Source organism: Salminus brasiliensis, chromosome 10 (genome assembly GCF_030463535.1).
Source record: "Salminus brasiliensis chromosome 10, fSalBra1.hap2, whole genome shotgun sequence".
Lineage (NCBI taxonomy): Eukaryota > Metazoa > Chordata > Actinopteri > Characiformes > Bryconidae > Salminus > Salminus brasiliensis.
The window spans coordinates 11507809-11528888 of NC_132887.1; the positions used below are offsets into that span (position 1 = coordinate 11507809).

A 21080-nucleotide genomic window follows, 5' to 3' on the forward strand; every position below is an offset into this window, starting at 1 on the left:
CACATTGATCTCCAAGCTGTGGATATTTAAGTATTTAATATACAGTATATTGTTGCTGTCATGCGAAAACCTCATATTTACAAAATGGCAACGTTACAGTAGAAGGATGAAGTTCATGATCAATGAAGTTTATGTAAAATGATTTTATGCCAAGTCATTTTCTAGCAAAACAAAATATGATGAAGATTTGAAAGATTCACACAGTCAAAGAGTAAAACAGCAATGATATACACATTATAAAAATGTTTATCAGAATGTCTCACTCACAGTACTCTCTGGTATTACATATAAACAACATACATCACAATATTCAGCAAGTTAGTAAGAACAGACACTCACCTAATAGTGCTACATAAAAAAAGACCAATCAAGGCAGTTTAAATTAATAAATAATAAATGATTCAGGATAATCTTTCTTATAATCCACTGTATAGTCAGAAAAAAAACATATTGCGACATCATTTATTAAAATAACAATAAAAAAAATAAAAGATTGTCATATTTGCCCACCCTACTGCCAGTGGTGCCAGAGCCGAACCTGTGCTGCTTGTGCTGGTGATGGTGTGTGCCGCCTCCTTTCAGACTGTGCATGGCAGATAAAACTCTGGGGTCTTAAGGCAGTGTTAGGCCAACTGGTATGAAAGGCTGAGGTCAGGCAGGATGAAGCCTATTTCCCCTTACAGGTATCAGAGAATTGGGGGTTGTGGAAGCAGTGTATGTATCTGGAATGAAAGGATCAGTGTAGTGTGATGGTTTAAAAAGATAAAAAAGCTTTGACAAAGCTGTGTAATAGCTCTAAAGGCAGGGATCAGAGGTGGCGGGTTTGGGTGTGAGCTGGCTGGAGAAGCTGTGGCAAGCAAGCACAGCCGCTGGGAGGTGGAGAGAGAGGGAGAGAGAAAGGAAAAGAAAGAAAGAGATGGTGTGTAGGGGGGGCTTCTGAGGCGGCGTGTAAACAGGGCAGTGGTACACGCCGTGCCGTTAACCAGCTGTGAAGCCTGCGCACAGTGGGAGATGAATTTGCAAAGGATGTTTCCCTCTGATATCCAGGAGACGCTCCACTGATCTCTGCTCCGCTGCTCTCGGCACACCATTGTAGTGCTAAGCACTGTGCTTCTAATGGCAGCACTATACCTTAACGCCTGTGATGCATTTACATTTACTCTCACATGGGAGGTGGAAGGTTCCTGTCTGGGTGTGTGGACACAGACATTTGCGCAGTTTCTTTCTTTTGTTAAAGGGGGCTCGTGTTTATGTATTGGTTTTTACTAAGAATATGTTGTGTTTTTGTGCATTGTTTCATACTTTCATTCTTTTGTATTTTCCCATATATTTTGGAATGTTTTATGTTCTGTATGTACTGAGATTATTAAGGATGCACAATGAAATTGGATGTAATATTGGGAGAAAGTTGTCTAAAAAATGCAGTTTAACCAATGGTTAGATTAAAAATATTTCAAACCCTTATTTATTTATATTTATTTATTTATTGTGTTCCAGCAGAACAACACTGGGCTAATGCATTAAAATATCTGCGTTTATTTATTTTTCTGTATTTGTAACCCTCAACAAAAACGATATTTCTAGGTAATGCTAATCCAGGTGGATTTAGTCCCAATTAATAAATGTTTATGTGGTTATGTTTAGTATCAGTAGGTATTTGCTTTGAAAATATAAATGTGTCAATAATGAACAGATGCTGGGGCCGATGTTTCAAACTGATATTTGATGCAATATTTGGTGAAATGCAGAAAAGCACAATGTTTAGGTGGCAATGTGCTACTACTAGGCTACTGCTGGGGTACTGCGTAACATTTCTCCATTTTATTCTTGTTACTGCTTTTTTTTTAAACTTTTTTTTTAAAACACAAATATGTATGTATTGGCACTGACACACATTTACATGAAAAATATCAAATATTGTCATCTGTCCACAATTTCCATATATCATCCCCAGAAACTAGATATGTTATATTAGGTATGATAAAATATATCATATCTAAAAGGTATTATTACTACTACTGCTATTTAATATGTATAATATAATTTTAAAAAATGATAATTAAAAAAAAAAGTCTTGATTTTGACACTGTTGAATAATTATTGTGTATAAGTATTGAGGGAGTCCTATTCACACTGGCTTTCCTTGCTCAGGTTTACGTGTTATAATCCTCCATTAATAATGACACCATTAAACTCTTGCATCCAACCTCAGTGTTGCTCCACAGGAGTCTCACATATGAAGCTTTTTGGTGGGTCTAACGTGGTGAAACTGTAATCCAGGAAATGCCTATAATATTAGCAAGGGATCAGATTATTGGAAAATGTATCACAGACTAAACCATTAAAATGCAGAGCCATATTTCACACCATTAGGAACAAGATGTGAGCTTAGCTGAAGATTTTAAAGCAGTCTTTCTTTTTTTTTTCATTTATTTTATTAGCGTTTAATGAATGTAATTAGATGGCAAGTAATTAAATGTAATTGTGCTCACAATGTCCTCCCCCCTTGTTGTAAATTGCCTCAAACAACATGTGTGGTACGAGCAAATTTATTGGATTAATCGGGGATAGATAATGTTTTTGGATTGTATTTCATACTAAACGGGCAACTGCTGAAACAAAGGCTGCAGCGCAAGCTCATTAATCTTTGTCAAAGGGAAGCTCTGGTGCAATTTGCATGAGTGAGGTGGCGCTGCTGCAGAGCAGCCGGGGTTGCCAGAGCTCTCCCTGATTTCTCCAAACTGTTAACGGTGCGTCAATCAGGGCTAACCTAGTAATATGCTGTCTATGGAGAGGAAAGGGCACCCTTCTCCTCCTGCTCCCCAAAGCACTCATTTCAGCTCAGCACTAATTACTCTGACACAGGGAAGTTTAAAGAGTGGTATGGCCCCTTTTTTTTTTTTGTTGTATTAATGGTTTGGCTGTACTAAGCTATGGTAGGGTAAGCTAAAGCATACTGCGTTTTTAAGTAAAATGCAGCTAAATGGCTTTTATGCAGTAAAAATGAAGGATTTACAAAAGCAGGATGACTGAGAGGCATCAGAACTTCACTCGGCTCTGTTAATGAAAAACAATTTTTAACTTCGCTGTGTCCTTTTTTTTTCCCAGTGTATTTTAGGTCATCACAGAACCATTTGAACCAATAATTGGGTTCAGTTGTGATGCAGCGTTTGGTTCAGGAAGAGGCAGCGTTCCTCAAAGCCCCCATATCTCTGTCGAGTCCCCACACTGAGTTCTAATTATCTCATCATCAACTCAAAATGGGGCATTTGAAATCCTCAGAATGGACATGCTGTTCTCTCTCCCTCTGCGAGTGCATGTGCAGGCTAGTGTGTGCATGCTTTTGTGTGTGTGTATGTGTGTGTATGTGTGTGTATGTGTATATTTTACAGAGAGAGCTGGAGAGAGGGGTTGCTCCGTGTCTGGGCTGCCGTTGCCTCTGTCGCCGCCGCTCACGCTGGGCTCTGCTCTCCCCCGTTCCTAATATCCTGAAGGCATTTTTCTCATTATCAAATATTGTTTGATGTCTTTGTTTCTTGATGATTAACCGTGGTCACCAAACACTGGTCTGGATTGTTTAAAATTTAATTTTCATCTCTGAAGTGCCCAGAGAGCATCTGACTGGTGGGGATGCACATATTTTATGTATGCTATTTTTCACACCGAAGCGCAAAAGGATGCAGTGGGGGGAAAGGGAAAAAAAAGGGATGTGTAATTTTCCAGGAGCATCATTAGAGCATTCGGAATGTAATCTATCATCATTTTGCTTGTCTTTTTAAGCTCAGTAAATGAATATATGGCTGCACTGGGCTTGACATTAAAGATGGAAGCACGAATTTCCTTAGTTTCCTTAGCGTTTCCTTAGTGTGCATATACAAGCCTATCAGATAGATGCCTCCTCCAGATAGCCGCGGCTGGATTTTATGTACCAGCGGAAAGATTTGCATTTAAAACTATAATTGCGGCTGAGTCATAACCCCTGTGCTTTGTGTGAAATCATTTTCTTCCGGACAGAGTGCACGGGTGCCCCGTTAACATGAATGTGATAGTTTGAGTGGCTTCCGAGGATGGATAGCTGGGTTAAGCGATCCAAGACTCATGATATTTATGACATTGTAAGCAAACAAATAGGGAAACAACACTCTGCGGTAATGTCACCATGTCAAAGCTATACTGAAGACTTGAAATATCTCCGTAGCCGGGGCTGAATGGGCGCCATTGTATCTGCCTAATGACATTATCTAGTAAAATTTGGAGAGAAAGAGAAATGGCAGAAATGAACAGCACCATTGTCTGCTGTGTTATTTAAACAAATTGCGAGTGAAAAGGGAGCGAGGGAAGAAAGAGAGAGGGAGAGGGAGAGACTGAGAGGGAGAGACGGCTTGGTAAATGAAAGGTTATGCTTTGCCCCGTGTGTTTGTGTTGTCAATAACTGGAGAAGGCTGTCAAGAAAGTGGAGAGATAAAGGTCAATAACTCTGACAAATGTGTTTGTATTTGTACACTCCCGCTGATAGCGTCTCGGCGCTCGAGCCTGTGTTTGACACTCCACAACAATAACACAAATACTTCTGCTAATAATAGAATAGTAATTATTTTAGCAGAAAGAGAGGCGACCTGTAGACTCAGCTCCAGCAGCCTGCCAAATGTCACTCAAGACTATCACGTGAAAATGAAACACATCGGATATTTGGAAGGGTGACGATGAAGTGCAAACAGCTGAATATTATGTCGCCAGATTATTTTGTATATTCTTTTTTTCTTTTCTTTTTTTTTTGGGACCTGCCTGAATAAGTAGGACTGCTGATGAGTTGTTACAATAAATTTAGAGTGGAGCTGAAAAAGCACCTATCATAACAAATGCCAATCCCTTTATGAAATACTGTTCACCATGTGCACTAAATGTTCTCGGATTTTCCACTCTAACTTAGGTTAATATAGGTGCTGGTGAAGAGCTGTGAATGGTGACTGTTTCTAAAGCTTCAGATGTAGTAGAATATATATTTACATAGGGAAAAAAAAAAAATATATATATATACATACACACACTATATATATGTACATACACACTAATATACTGTATACACTAATTCCATATATATATATGAAATTAGTGTCTGTGTATATTTATTTTGTTGTTTGGCATGTTTTATATATATTTATATATTCTGTTTATATAATTTTAGCTATATATTAAATATATCTGAAAAATGTTTCTAATATATATATAATTTTAGCCATATATTTCAGTTTTGTGTGTGTGTGTGTGTGTGTGTGTGTGTGTGTGTGTGTGTTTTAGTATTTTTATTAAAGGCATTATTAGTGTTATTTTCTCCCAAAAATAACTTAAAATTACTTATTTTCTCTAACCATTGCACCTTTTTAAAACTGTACCCCCCCCCTTTTTTTTTTTTTTAAGTGTGCACACGCCAGACGTCAAAGGACAGGCACAGCGGCTGATATTGTTTTATTCTTCGGATAAGGAGGCATGTTTAGTGTATGCGCTGTGTTGCTATAGTGACACAGAAACACTGGACCTTTCCTGACAGTTTTATCTGGTGTATGAGGTAAAAAGGAGGTGTTAACTCTTAACGGTTAGGCCACGTGCTCACGGGCACTTTCCGAAAACGTCTTGTCTTTTGCGTGTATGTAAATATCAGCGTTTGGGCAAGCAGATATATTTGCTGGATGTTTGCTTGTCAAATGTCTTTTAGATTTTGTTGATCGAGTGTCATTTTTAAGGGACGCAAGAGAATTTAATGCATGTTAGGTTTGAAATGTAGCATCTGTTTTTGTTAAGAAAAAAGTCCATATAGAAGGTTGTAATGGGCTCAGTACTTTCACTTTTTTAATGCACTACAGGAATAATGCGGAGTGTGTTATGAAGAGCTACAACTTTTGATTTATTTATTTTTTCCTAGGGAATAAAATGAAAAAAAAAAAATCTAAATGTGAAAAAACAGCTTGTTTCTGAAGTGTTATGAGCAGGTACATTACGTACAATGTACTTTTGGTGGAAATATTAATTCCACAGGGGAAGCCGGATATTTTCCCCCCACCTTCTCCTTTCCGCTGTTGGCCATATTACTTGGTGGTTTACATTTCATGTGATTATGTAAATTGGGTGCTGTTTCTGTGCATTATGGGCCAACGCATTGTCAAGATCTTTTGTAAAGCAGTCAAGTTGCTATTTCTGTATTCTTCTGTATCTGAGAGTGCAACAAAGAAAGTCTTTTGTTTGCAGTTTCCCTGCACTCCTCTCCCTGGTTTGTGACTTGCTACTGTCCCCTAGTGGCCGCCAGCTCCTCACCTCGCCCCACATGTGGTGAGAACTCTACTTTTGTGGTACAGCTGCTTCTCTAGCTCTCTCTGTAAGTGTGTGTGTGTCTCTCTGTGTGTGTATGTGTGGGTGCCCTCTTTCCACTGGTTATCAAACTCAAATATTTGAAGCACATATTTGTCGTATTGTATGTCAAAGGGCTCGAAAGGTCCAATTATGCATGTGTGTGTCCACAGCGGTTTTCCTTTCAATGGGGAGCTTAATCAGTGTCAACAAAAACAGGAACCCTAACGCTTTGTGTCCATTGTGGAGCTGTAACTCGTGTCAATAAGGCATTGTTTCCCCCGAGTGACACATCGAAACCCAGGCAAGAATGTTATCAGACCTGTGGAATAGGGTGTGCTGATAATTGTGCTAAAATGCAAGTATGATTATTTGGACAAGCCCAATGTAAATGCTGTGAGGGAACAGCTTACGCATCCACCCACCATTTTGTACCGTGCTTCCTGGAGAGGAGGTCCGCTATAGTTTCAACCTTAAACCTTTTAAAACCTTTGTTTCTTTTTTTTTTGTTTTTGTGGGAATTCTTCTGGAAACATGGCGAATTCCTTTTATGATTGATTAATGATGCAGTGTTATTTGCAGCCGCTAATATTTTGTGTAGTCAGTGTAGTTGTGCATGTCTGAAATTGTACTCTTCAACGGGTTTAGCTCCACTGAAGCTCTCTATCGCTCGGCTTTGCTGCCCTGATTTTCAGGGATCCCTCTAATAATTGAGAGGGTTAAATGTCTCCACTGACAGTTCACGGATGTGAAGTCAAGTCACTCATGTCAAATGACCAATTAAATGGGGTATAGAGGATGGCAAGCTGGCCTCTAGTGCCTAGAGCCCCCTGGGAGACCAATCAAATGAGAGCCCTATCACTCAAATGTAAACCACGTTCATTCATTAGCCCTTTAAGATCCTCATCATTTTTCATTAGAATGCTGCACACTGAGCTAGTTTGGCTAGCAGTTGCTATTAATATTCCAGTTTTACTGGATATTTTAATATTACAAAAAAAGAAATTGCATGATCAGATGGCGTGATTGCTTGTGTGAGTTCCAGATGATTATTTTGGCTACTTAAAAAAAATCCACACGAACGCCCATAGCAGCTGGAAAGATTGGCATTGATCTACATTTTTGTCATCCAGATCTGTGTTTAATACAATTATGACTTGCCTTTTTTTTCAAATACAGTCTTTCTGTAAAATTCAGAAGACTGAATTGTGATAAAGCTTGTCATGATTAATAGCAGAATATTACCTTTGATCTAGATCAAAATCAGATTGACATACACTCAAATACATTAATGGACAAAATAACCATGTAACAGAGATGAGTGAGTGTGAAGAACCTTTTAAAGGTTTGAAAGAACCTTCATTTAATTTAAAGGCTCTTCACACTCATACATCACCTTTATTAAAAAACAGAAATGTTTTTTCTATAGCATCACTCAAAGATCCATGTGTATTACATGTTTGTATTTATGAGTGTATCTGGATTAGCACTACAGGGAAATGGAAAGTTATATGTTATATAATGTTATAAATGCTGTAAAATGTAGCTGTTTAAGTAGCATAAACATCAAACTGTATAGTTATGCAGTTCTTTTTATTTATATTATTATATTGTTATATATCATAATATATACAAGTATAACTGTATAACTATGATATTTATTAGTAATAGTATGTTAGTGATTAGTATTACACACTCACACACATATATAATGTATATATTTATTATTTAAAACAAATCAATTAAATCACAAAAAAATGATAGCCTGGTACTCTTTGCTGCTGGGCAACTTCTGTTCTATTATAGGTATGTCAGAGCCTCACACCTGTTCTAGGGGTCGAACGACTAATATATTTGCTTAGTCTTTAAGATCCGCATTAGCTAAGATTGATCAAACGTCGTACGGATTAGCATCCCATTTCCACACACAAAGCTGAGTTCTCTCTTTCTGTTTGCTGGATCGTTGGCTTCCACAGTTCACCCCTGACCTCAGACGTGCCGCTCCGAACTGCAGAGAGCCTTCAGTCCCGCAGATAAATCCCATCAACCTTTTCTACCGGCTTTGTTTTCACCACCCTGTCTCCTGGAACTTTTAGGAATACAAATATCTTTTTTTTTTTTTCTTTTTCCTTTTCCCTCTTCCTACTTGGCAGTGAAGCAGAGCCACACTGCATCAAAATTCAGCAGCATGACAGTTTGTCAGAGGACCACAGCTTTTTATATTTATATTTATATTCTTTTATATTCACATCACACTCGTCTGGGAGTGGCTGCTTTTATCTATATATAGCTCTAGCTTGCTTAAAACTCAGTGTCCTTGACAAGGAGGAATTACATATTGCCACGCAGCGTTGGGGACAGTGAAGCCTGAAACGTTGATCACAGATTTGATGGAGCTGCCTTCGGATCTGCCCCAGCTAAAACTAACACACACAAGTGCAGGTGCAAAAACGACACGTCTGCGAGCTTGTGTGTGACTTACATTACTTACACAGCATAATTGCTTTATTGGTTATAGAATTTCACTGAAAATACCGACGCACTCACAGATTTTTTTAGGGTCATATTGGAGGATAAATATTTTGACGTGGGAGACGGAGTCCAGACGTTGGACTCGAGCTTCCCGTTGAGTCCTCCCAGGCACTGCCACATGCAGTAATGAAAGGCCTTAACAACTGTCGGTACAATAATAAACTATTTAATTCCATAAGGAGCCATTCATTATTTCTCTTAGTTAAATATATTTATAGGTGCAGTAAGGTATGTGTGGGCATGTGTGGTTGTGCGCTGGTGTGTGAGGTCGCACGACTCGAGTACAACAAGGTGTTGCACTGTCCATTTACAACGCCTCTTACGGACCTTGTTAATTTTTACGGCCAAAGTTAATTTTCTGTTTTGTTCGGGTGTGAATTTCAAGGCAAAGTGATTCTCTGAGAAAAAAATTTATTGTAGCACAGTCTAGATTTATAACTGCGCTAGTTATGGAAAAGTATTACTGGTCTCAGGGGAGGCCAAATAACTGTTTACGACTGGCCAGAGAAGGGACTGCACATGATGATGAAGAACCTGACAGCGCTTTCCTCATGTCTACTCTGTCTGATCTCCTTCTCTACCTCGTTCTCTCAGCCCTCTCCACTGATCTCTCCCTCTCTCCCTCCCTCTCTCTCTCTCTCTCTCTCGCTCTCTCTCTCCTCTTGTCATTGTCACAGCCCCTCCCAAGTGTAAGCACTGCTGAGCTCATTGTGGGGATAGAGTACAAACTTCACTGGATCAGCTCCACACATTCAGGTGTGTTCTGGGTCATTACTGAAGGGACGGTACCTATTTCTGTACACTTTTTTGGGGGGATATTTTACAGTACGGAGTGGGGATTGTGATAATATCATTAATACTGCAGATACAACCAGTATGATATCAGGTAATGGTGTTGGGCCGATGTCAGCAGAAAGTGCTGAAACTAATATGGATGGGACAAAAGAATGAATCCGATCCAATCCGACATTGTAACAGATCTAGTCTGTTTCAGTCGTCTTTTAATGTGATGCTGTGATTCTTTCTGTGGGACTGTGGAGTGTTGGAGTAGTTTGAGCATCATAATCTACTTTTAGATGCTCATTCAAAGACCTTCAACCATGAACAGCTTACTTTAAAGCTTAGCCGTTTTTAAAGGAAACCTTTTTGGATCATATCATGATAACTAACCCTAGTCATAAGATCATTTTATGTTTAATTGGCTGCAGAGATGTAAACGCTACAGGGTTGTATAGTGCAAAAAGGAGTCTATATAAGGACTCTTGGACTAGTTTATGATTTAAAGAGCCATATGTAAGAGCTTATCCATCATAGAGAACCATTTAAGCACTCATATGGTACCTAAAGTTGGTTTACGGTAAATGGTACCCTGTATAATCAAATATAATAATCAAATTCTTCACACTTCAGCAACACAAGTTGTGTGTTAGTTACTGAAAAATGTCTAGCAGCTATATGCAGAGTTACCGATTAGTATGTATTAAAATAATCAGAGTGTTACTGAGTACAGTGATTTTTTATTTTTTTTATTTTCTGAAACATTTCATGGGCATAAAATTTAATTAAACAATATTGATTGTTCTCTTTGTGTGATTGTGGGCCTTTTTGCTATTTTTGACAGTAGTTTTTAAATGTGATGATTTCAGTTTTTATAAATCCTCAAATAAATATTGTATGTATTATTGTATCATACTTGAGCCCACCCATGTATACAGATTATAAAGATATGATGCTTTGAGATGAAAGTATGAACAAAAGTATTGTTGGACAATAATGACTCAGATCGAGCAACTGGTCTTAAGGACATGAAGCTGAATTCAAAGTTTAAGTGCTAAGCTAACCTTTGCTTAGCTAGTTCAGCTACAGATTACACAGACTATCAGACAGCCCAGAGCAGTTGCTGTTGATTAACTACTGCAAGTTGGCCAGCAGGCTAAAAACCACCACACAGACCACGTCCCAGCTAGCTGAGGCTCAAACCACACATGTTTTGAGGTTAAACCCTCATATCTGAGAGCACAAAGTCCAGTGAATGGTCTTGGGAGTGTTTTCAATTGTGTTCAGGGAGTTAAGCCGAGCCGTTAGTGAACTGGTTCATCCTGGTTTGCTTTCTATACATTCTCACAATCTTACAACTACGGTGGGCTTGTTTTTCTCTTCAATTTTCAAAGCGTGACATCAACAATCAGTGAGCTCCTGCAGCGCCCCCACCCTGTGGCTCTCTTTAATGCATATGGGGGGGAGAGCTCACTGGGCCATGTACTAGATAGACACAGAAGGGAAATTAGACACATCAGATACTTCGTAACTTTTAAATACCGTCCTCATTTTGAGATACCGTCAACATACTGTCCAACTCTAATACCTACTTCCCCCTAGGGAAAGAGCCAAAGCCCCTGACAGTGGCCTCCTTAGAGGCGTTTGATTGAATGCATCCCCAATATGTGATCATGTTGTGACATTTTAAAAAATGGTTGACCTTTCCATCAGGGTAGCACCTGTGTTTGCACCTGGTACCTGAGCTTGAACTCATTTATTCAAAAGACAGAGGGTGGTGGGAAAAGAAATATTATATGACTGTTTTCACACTAGCTTTGTTCTGATACATATGTTTGGACAATTTAACAAATTGGGCAGTACTTTTTTTATCCTTTATTTTTAGTTTTGCATACTCTCTTTTATCCTGAAGAGGATGTAGACCTTACTTGCCATTTGAAGTTATTTTACCAGCAATTGCATTGTGCTTGGAGTAGAGTGCGTAAGGTGCATCAATAGGTTCTTTGAGTTATGCTGTTAAAGAACCACTTTTGGCTCTGTAAAGAACCATGTTTTTTGGAGATCTAAAGAATCTTTGCCTAAAAGATCATGGCCTAAAAACCCATTTAAAACACCTTTACTTTCAAGAGTGTATATAGAACCCTTTTTGCTTAGAGTGTACACATCACTGCATCCAACTAAACAGGACCTCTTACACTCTTTCTCTTTTGTTAATCTTCAGTGTTCTATTAAGTACTAAGGGTGCCCACAGTATGCTGGCACTGTACATAATTAAAAAAAGAAATCGATGCCTATAGGGCAGATGCTTCCTGCAGTTCGGCTTGGATGTATCTGCTCAATGAGATTTATTGTTTTGGTTATGAAAAGAAGTTTCTTAACAAAGGATTAATAAATCTCTTTAGATGGTTTTCCCTCATCAGTGCTGCTCCAAATGAACAGAAGAGTCGTTCTATTGCTCTTATTTGCTTCCTTTTTTATATTAATTAATCTCTCTCTCTCTTTCTCTCTCTGCTAATTGAATAGCACATTCTGAACATGCATACAGTCCTAATTTCTCATGATTTAATGACTTAGCTGCATCCTGGCAGTGGCCCATTCATCATAGTTCCTAATGAGCCAACATACATTGACAAGTCAGTCAAGGCTCTGAGTGCAGCTCTGTCACAGTGTCTTATCGTGCCGCGCTAACCGAGATCACAGATTAGATGAAAGAGGTAGTGTTTTTGTGTGATCCTGTTTTTTTTTGTTTGCTTGTGTGGTTTGTGGTATAGATATTGTGTGTGTGTGTGTGTGTGTGTGTGTGTGTGTGTGTGTGTGTGTGTGTGTGTGTGTGTGTGATAAACGCAAATGAACACAAGTACAGTAGAAGGTCAAGAGAATGTCTGGCTTTCAGAAAAGTGTTTTAGATGTTCTGAGCTAGTCATCTCAGTGCCTCCAGCCTTCACATGAATCAGTTAAAATTTTCTATAAGCTTAACTGACGTGACCTAATGAAGTACTTATGTACTTAAGACTGCTATTTGTTATCTTGATATTGCTGTACATCCGGTAACTACCATCACTAATATGCACATAGCGTTGTTCTCACACACAAACCTTGTGTCTCCAATGTTGCTGTTTTCCACTTTTTGACGTAATGTGATCTGGCAGGTGTTGTTTACAAGTTTGATGACAAATGGACCAATAGAAATGCTCAAAAATAAACTAAATATACAAAATATATTTAGTTATGTCAAAATGTCATACACTGAAAAAAATATAATGATCATTTATTTAATAATTAGAATGTAATGGAATAAGAGTAGACCAATAGAAAATGTAACATTTGTTCCAGTACATGGTGGTGGCTCTTTGCTTCTCTTTGCTTCTATCTGGCCTGGAAACCACCTAAACAAGCCAATATGCAAAATTCCTTTCAAAATGCTTTTTTTCTGTTGCATGTGAGCCATTGCTGGTGAACTTGCCAGTGTGCACCACTGAATGCTTTTGCATGGGATATTTACACACTATTATCTTTTTAAGCAAACCTGAGACTGAAAACTTAGGCTGTGTGCTTCAATATATGGTTTTGCTGGGTGAAATGTACACCAACTGTTGTCACAGCTGAGACACGCACTGCATGCACTCCATACTGAAAGTCTCTTAGCGTGATCACCACTTCTCCTCTACCGACCTCTTATTGCATTCCATTACCCCTTTTCTGCATTTTCCCTTGCCAACTGCAGAGCGTGAGTGAAATTCATAGGGCTTTGGAGTAACTAATCTTCTCTGTGCAGTAATTATGGATTATCCTCTCTTTGGGGACGCTGCCGGTGGAGGGGCTGGCCTGTGTTTTCCTCTCTGTGCCCCGAGAGCAGTCGGAGTAGGAGCTGGTGGGTTTTCTTAGCTGTCACAGTGATCTACAGTCGCAGAAGCTGCTGTGGAGGCTCTATGGGACGGTCCTGAAGTTTAGGCCGGTCTACAGCCAACCTCGGCCCTGCAGCTCCGTGCCTCAGCACTGGACTTTTCAACACAACATTAATGATGTCATCGGCAAACACTGCCGACGTTTTGAGGGATTTATGAAAGTCCCTTCAGACAGTAGCTGAACGTGCCCTCTCCAGAGCTAATACACTGTTCAGGGAGTCAGAGAAACTCTGCACTAAAGGGAAGGCATGCTTCCTAGCTACACACAGAAGAAAATAACAATACCAGATATATACAGAAGAAGCCTTTCTTCCTTCACTACATCGTAGTGTAGAAATGCTGATGTATTGCTATGATCGCATCTTGTAGTGAATTCTCAGTTCTTCCATTGGCACAAACATGGACACGCAAACAATGTTGCTGAAGCATCAAACTGCGCAACTGGAAATACTCCAAAATATCTTAGTAGAATTTCACCACATTCATGTACTTTAAAGTTACAAATGTTTCTTTCTGCTGTAACTTTACAGTTTCGAAGATGACAACAGTGTTTTATGATTTATAAGACTATCATAAATATTTTTTTATCGTATTGTCCCCCGTCTCCTGCCCCCCTTACGATCTATGTGTGAGTTTGTGTACCAACATCTTATTATTCCTTAGAATTAAACAGACTATCACCGATCTGTTTATTCAGATCCACCACAGCAGCACATCACAGCTAATAAAACGTTGATTAACCAAGCCGCATTTTAAATGTTAACGTATGAGTGTGTTGCAGTTATTGCTGTTTAAAACACCTTAAACTTTTTGAGTAAAACTCACACCATCAGTGCAGTAACTTTATTGCTTAAATTAGGATATTCATTTAAAAAAAAAAGCAAAATTACAAAGAAAAAAGCTTAAATTATTAGTATAGGCATAAACCTTTATATAATTAGTTCCATGTTTAATTACAGAAAATTATTGTCATTTACATTACAAACTTGAATTTAATTAAAAAAAGAAAACACTACAGTATATTTTTGTCTGTAAAAAATCTGAATATGTATAATGTAATTTATAATTATATATAATTTGTAGTCATTGGCATGATTCTTAAAATAACAGTTTGACACTCAACAGAATACAATCTTGTGTAAAGTATGTCGTAGAAACTTCACAATTAAAGGAGCGGCCTGATTACATTACCTCACCATCTTTTGCTGAGTCTGTGAAATACCTTGAAGAATGCAGCCTTATGTTTATTAAATAAATGTATATTACTTAAAAACACAGTTTGATATTTACTATTTAAACTGAGCTGTGGTTTTTGGTGTTAAATAAATACTGATGACATTATACTGTGTTAAGGTTTCCATCATACTCTATGGCCTAGATCACTATTTCTCTTAAACATATTTAGAGAGGGTATTTTATATCACCCAGCCCTACATTATTATTATTATTATTATTATTATTATTATTGTTTCTTACCAAAAAGAAAAAATACCCATCAGTTCCACTTTGAAGACTAAAAAACAATGTAATTTATGGTAGCAGTCTGTTGATAGGCTTAATTCATGTTACAGATGAATAATTGGCCAATGAAACCTCGTTGGTACCATTTGTTCCTTAAAAAATGTCATAAATATTTTTCTTCTCCCATCCCTAATACGCATGCAAATGTGCTCTCACACACCCTGAATGTAAAACGGCAGTGCATCTTCACACCTGTGGTTCTCAGTGGAGCGGAGCTTTCTGATTCTTCTCCTCTGACAGGAGCCCATAGACGTGGAGTTTACAGCTGAAAGCTGTGTTATTACTCTGCTCCCCTGCTCTCCAAAGCCTGTATGCACGCCAGCAGAGACCCGCGCTGTCACTTCTCTTTCCTCCTCACTGCTTAAGGGTGAAATTCCCTCAGAGATTTTCACCTTGGAGATGGACCACTGTGTGTCCGTTTTCTTTTGAGATTAAATGTATCAAATAAATGTCAGAGTTTGTGTATTTTCATCCTGAAAAAATGGCCAATGTTGTCCTGTTTCTTTTCCATGTATGCTGTTTATTCTGTTTTTGTTTGTTTGTTTGTTTGTTTTTTACTTTTTCACTTTCACTTAAATTTCACCACTGTTCTTTCCATGATGAATGGACCAATAGAAATGCTCTAAAACGATACCCCCAGCTTCAAAGCTACACAACATCTTTTAAAATGAAAGTGCTGAAAAAAAGTCAATTATCTTCTAAATACTTGGAATAAAATATTGTTACACTGACTTCCATTTGCCAGTTAAGTTTTTTTTTTCCTTCTGTACTTTCCTTTAATATTACATTACATATATATCTAATTATATAATTATAAGTCTGGTGTACTCACACTATATTAGTACCTCCATCCCATTTAAAATGTGAGATCTACCAAGAAGGCATATTGACTGTTGAAATATATAATAATGTAGGAAATGTAACTTTGCTGTGAGGGGTAAAGTGAACTGACTGACTAAATGTCAGATTTTTTTAGTGTTTCTTTTTTTATTGTGATTTAAAGGAATAATAATGAAATGAAATGAACTTGCTGTAATGTCTTGTACTGCTAGTATGGTGAACAAATAGTACATAAATGATACAGTATCTGAGTATGACAATAAAATTCCCACCTTGACGACTAGCCTAAAACATATCAAAGGTTATATCTACCAAGAAGACAGAAAATGAGTCATTTTACTGTTTGTAATCCATATGTTTTGTTCTTTTCTAACTTCTGATTATGACTGACTTTGTCAACAGGCATTTATAATGTGCACACCAAAATCTCCCATACAGAACCCACACAAAAATCTACTCCGTCAACGTGACAGTTACACTCAAACTCTTGACAGTTTTACCAATTTGTCAATATGAAAATAACAGCCATCAGAGGATAATGGTGAAGGAGGTAATGTAGTGCTGTCCATGGTCAGGCCTTTTAAGAGCACTGGAGGTGGCCTTCCCCCTGCACTAATGGAGCAGGAGAAAATGGCCGTGTCACTCCTGTCAACGTCTTGTGCTTTGAACGAAGACAGTGGTTGCTTTCCACCCAGGCCCGTAATTCTGTGCCATTAAAAGTGCAAGGAGGAGGGCCTACCAAGGAATGGCTTTACACCATCTTCAACAGAGTGCTCAAACCCCCCCCAAACCCCCCTCCCCTCCCCACACACACCCTCCCCCAACCTCCTAATTCCCCATCACTTTCTCACAGGAAACTTTTGGCATGGGTTGAAAGCATAACGACTGGTTGCGCTACTAAAGCGATCATAAAGTCAATCATGTGCCTGGAATTACTGAGCAATCTCAGTCAGCCGCTCCTGCTTTCACTGCCGCGTCTGAGGTGTTGCCTGTGTGTTGTGAGAGCGCACTTGAAAGGTAGAAGGCTAAAATAGGAGCAGGCCGCCCACAGTGGATCCTTGTATCGCTGACACTCTCGTAGCATCGGGTTAGCAGCTGTGCTGCAATTACCCACATTACAGGCATTCAGAGGTGAACGGGTTATTCGCCCAAACTGCAACAGAAGAAGAAAGATGTAATTCAGATGTGCTATTAGCAGTCGCCTGGTCCTGACTTGATTAGCGGTATAGTGGCTGTTGTCTTAGACATGTGTTTAAGGTTTATATCAGCTGAGAACTCTTGGGAGCGTCTGCCTCATATCCTGAGGGGGAAGATCGATACCTTTTCATTGTGTCCTTGTCAGCTTACTTTTCTATGTTTATGAGTATTCTTGATGTCGTCTGTTGAGACTTGTAAAAGAGCTTTTTGTGTTTTTTAATGGCATATACTGCAGATTAATCAGTCCTGAGAACTCTATCAGCCAGGGACTGTGTGTCCATCTTGGTTTCTCTTCAGCTGTAGCAGCTCTTGAACAGAATCGGATGACAGCTCATTAACATTAATTCACAGTGGAAGGTATAGAAAATGCAGTTTACATTGTAGTTTGCGAATAATAGCCCGTGGCTTTCTGAGACTTCAGAGACCTGTGACAATAGCAGTGAGATCCATTGGAGAATTAGAAGATCTCAATGGTGAACAAGAGAGTGTCTCATTAGAAAGATTTAGAGTACGCTTTCATTACACAGAGGCACGGTGAGACCAAAAGACCTAGATGAGCAAGCGTGTTTGTTTCTGAATTTCTGAGTTTGGTAGCCTCTAGAGTACAAACCATGGTGCAGAAGAGTTGCTCCGAGTGGTAAGATCCAGCTTCTCCTTCTTTCAATCTTCAGCCATGCCCATCCATGTTGTCAAAGGACCAGTTCGAGGTTCTTTCTTTTAAATGTTGGGTGGAAAAAAGAAGACAAAAAAAAGGCCTAGAAGACGCTCTGATGTTAAAACCATGTGCTGTCCCTTGTGGCTGTGTAGGGTAGACAGTGCAATGCGGTTTTATGCATACAGATAAACATGGGCTTCTGGGCCTGTCAGTGGCTGCTGCAGGGGGCCCGCAGTCCTCACACTTTAAACAATGTTGCTCCTCAGTGTTGTTGTGTAAGCATGTGTGTGTATGAGAGAGAGAGAAAGAGAGAGAGAGAGCGACTCAGCAATGGGAAACACCTGTGGCGGGGTAAAGCGGCGCACCGCCAAAGTTCCACGGAGCCGTGCAGTGCGGGCTGCTGGCGGCCCGAGCCTGCTTGCCCAGGAGGTGTGGAAAGGAGGAAGTGTGAGGAATTTGGTCACAGTTGTGTCTCATTTGTTGCCCCGTAAACACAGTGAAGCACCACGGCTGCTCCAGAGCAACTGGCAGGTTGAGGGCAGACAGAAGGAATGGATAAGAAATAGTTATAATTTGCATCAAAGACACCAAAACCTGAATAAACAGTGTTGTAATGTAAGATCTGGATCGTTTTAGTTTGTATGACCTCAGTGACTTTTGTCTTTTGGTCTTTAATGGTCCTGTCTATCATCTCATACTCTTAATAAGAGTGAATAAAACTGTTGAATAAACAGGAAGGGTTGGCATGAAACATGGTGCATACAAACTCACTTGGGCAGCACAGTGGCACAGCAGGTAATGTATGTGCTGCACAGTTCTGGGGGCCTTTTTTTTTAGGGGGGGGGGGGGGGTCTCTATATGGGTTTTCTTTGGGTGCTCCAGTTTTCTCCCACATCCCACAACAGAGGATTCCTGTCTTGCCAATATTTCCAGGGTGGCTCTGGACCCACCTTGAGATGGGAGAAGTGTACCAGAAGATGAAAGGATGCAGGGGTACCATATTTTGGGTGGGGGCTGGGAGTTAGGACGATGGTAAGAGCCTGTGACTCACAGGGGCATTCCTGAATAGATGCCCTTCCTTAGTGCATGCAGGACTTGTTTTTTGCTAGTTTGTGGTCTTCGGTAGTCTTCTTTAGCCACTAACACACTTTTCTTCAGCCTGAGAGAATTCTGTTTAAACCATACAAACCATAAGCAATGCTGTAAGAAATATGCAAATCCATGTTGAAAGTTTTTCCGAATGTTGTGTGTGTGGCATTGGACCACTGTAAGGTAATCAGCTATTGTGGTATGCTGTACCATTAGGTGTGTAGGATGCTGTTTTCAGGTGGATAAATAAACTCAGTTCTGTTTATACTCAGTTTTGTTTATTATTCATGTTGGAGAAATGTCTCCATCTCTAAATGATGGCTGCACATATTGAATGGAGGCTGTGTGGCTTGAAGACTTTTTGATTAAAAGCATTTTTGCCCTCAGCAGCCCCCCCCAGCTTCAAAGCTACACAACATCGTCTGAAATGAAAGTGCTGAAAAGAAGTCAACTATCTTTCAATAGTAGTGTTTCAAGACTTCTGGGCCTAATAGAGTTGTTTTAAAGTGTGGAAGTGCTCCATGTTTAGTATTTCAATTAAAACCTAAACAAAAAGAACAAATGAGAGTTTTAAATGACTTAGTATCACCTAAAGAATCAGATACTCTATTATTATTATTATTGTTGTTGTTGTTGTTGTTATAAATAAACAATAAAATAATTTCCTGATTTTATTTTATTAGATTTTATTAGAACACAATTTTCCTGATTTTATTTTCATGTAAAGCTTGTTAGCTTTTAGCCTAGTGCGGATCTCCATTTCCTTCCTCAACCTTTGATATATTGCATGCCGAGTTTAAGATCCCTTTTTGTGGACACTGGAACTGGAAAAGCCACGGCCTCGAGGCCTGGTACCCATAGTAACAGCTCCAGAGTCTGAAGGTGACTAGATATTCTCCTGTAGCTGCTGTCACGTTTACCTCTTCACCTGCTCTGACTAGGGCTTTCACTAGAAGACTGGGTTTATTTAAATAAGGATGTTAATAAAATGTGTCAAGACTGTTATGTAACATTTTTGTAGTTTTGAAATTGACCTGTTTTCCAGCCCTGTTTTTGCTATGCCGGAGTGATGGGACTGTTTGAGATTCACCTTTACGTACTGAACTCACATTATTAAACTGTCCCAAAAAAATAAAAAATAAATACAGTGTGACATTCAAGGACACATTTAACTAATATACATAGCATAGCATTATACAGGATTAGAAGGTTGGCAAGAACTCCTTCCAAAGACAAAGCTTTCCAACAATCTGAGCAGGTTAAATGCAGTTTCTAATCAGGAGGCATTTTCTTTCCTGTGAAGAAACAGTACAGCCCAACAGTACAACCGTTTTTAAGATTGTTTTGTTGTACAGATTTTTTTCTCTGTGGACACCTCACAAATTATATTCATAAAATGCATAGTTCAACTAATTCATTTCTATAAATCAATGATTCCCAAACACTGAAATGTGAGCTAATTATTATTTAAAATGGAAAATGAGAAAGCTCTGTGCACACAGACGCAAATTGCTTGTGGGTCTTTGGTGGGTCACTGTTATGTGGCTTGCACATTACTTTTAATGTGCAATTCATCTGACTCTCCAAGTTACACGAGTTGAAGTTTTACTGGCAGAATCATTTTTAAATAGCTGTATTGTGAACCCTAATGCTACTCCCTGAAATCCCTATAATTATCTAGTTCATGAATGTTGTTTGTGTGCATGTTTAGCTTTGGATTCTGATGAGATTGGCTTCATTCTGGCTGTGGTTATGTTAAGACGAGTGATAGATCTTTTCAGAGATTTTAGGAAAGGCATGGCGTATTAGAACTGATGGGTATCCGTTTTGTGCCGATATCAGCAGAAAATGCTGGGGAAGTCTGATCCAATGCAGTCGCAAATTTTAAATGTGATGTACTTTGAGCATGATAGCCTACTTTTAGATCCTAACTCTCTACCGTCCTCTACTGTCACATTCAGCGACAATATAGTGAGGTCAGGATGTTGAATGATCAGCGCCCCACATCATGCCTAACTCATCCAAAAACAAATTGGATGGAACGCCATCATTCCAAAACATTCCACAGTTCTGCTGCTCCACAGCTTTACACCCTCTAGCCCACACCTGGCATTAGGTATGGTGCCAATAGGTTCATGTTTATCTGCTCCAGAGAGTCCTATTCTATTGGTAATACTTCTCTACAGGGACTAGCTTGTGTGCATTTACTTACCTGTGTCAGC

General features: G+C 39.1%; 1 long non-coding RNA gene across 1 annotated transcript in view; it reads left to right on the plus strand.

The window, feature by feature from the left end:
- The window catches only part of LOC140564598 (uncharacterized), a 34372-nt gene that overhangs the window by 807 nt on the left and 12485 nt on the right, over nt 1-21080 (plus strand). The gene's annotated exons all lie outside the window — the stretch shown is intronic.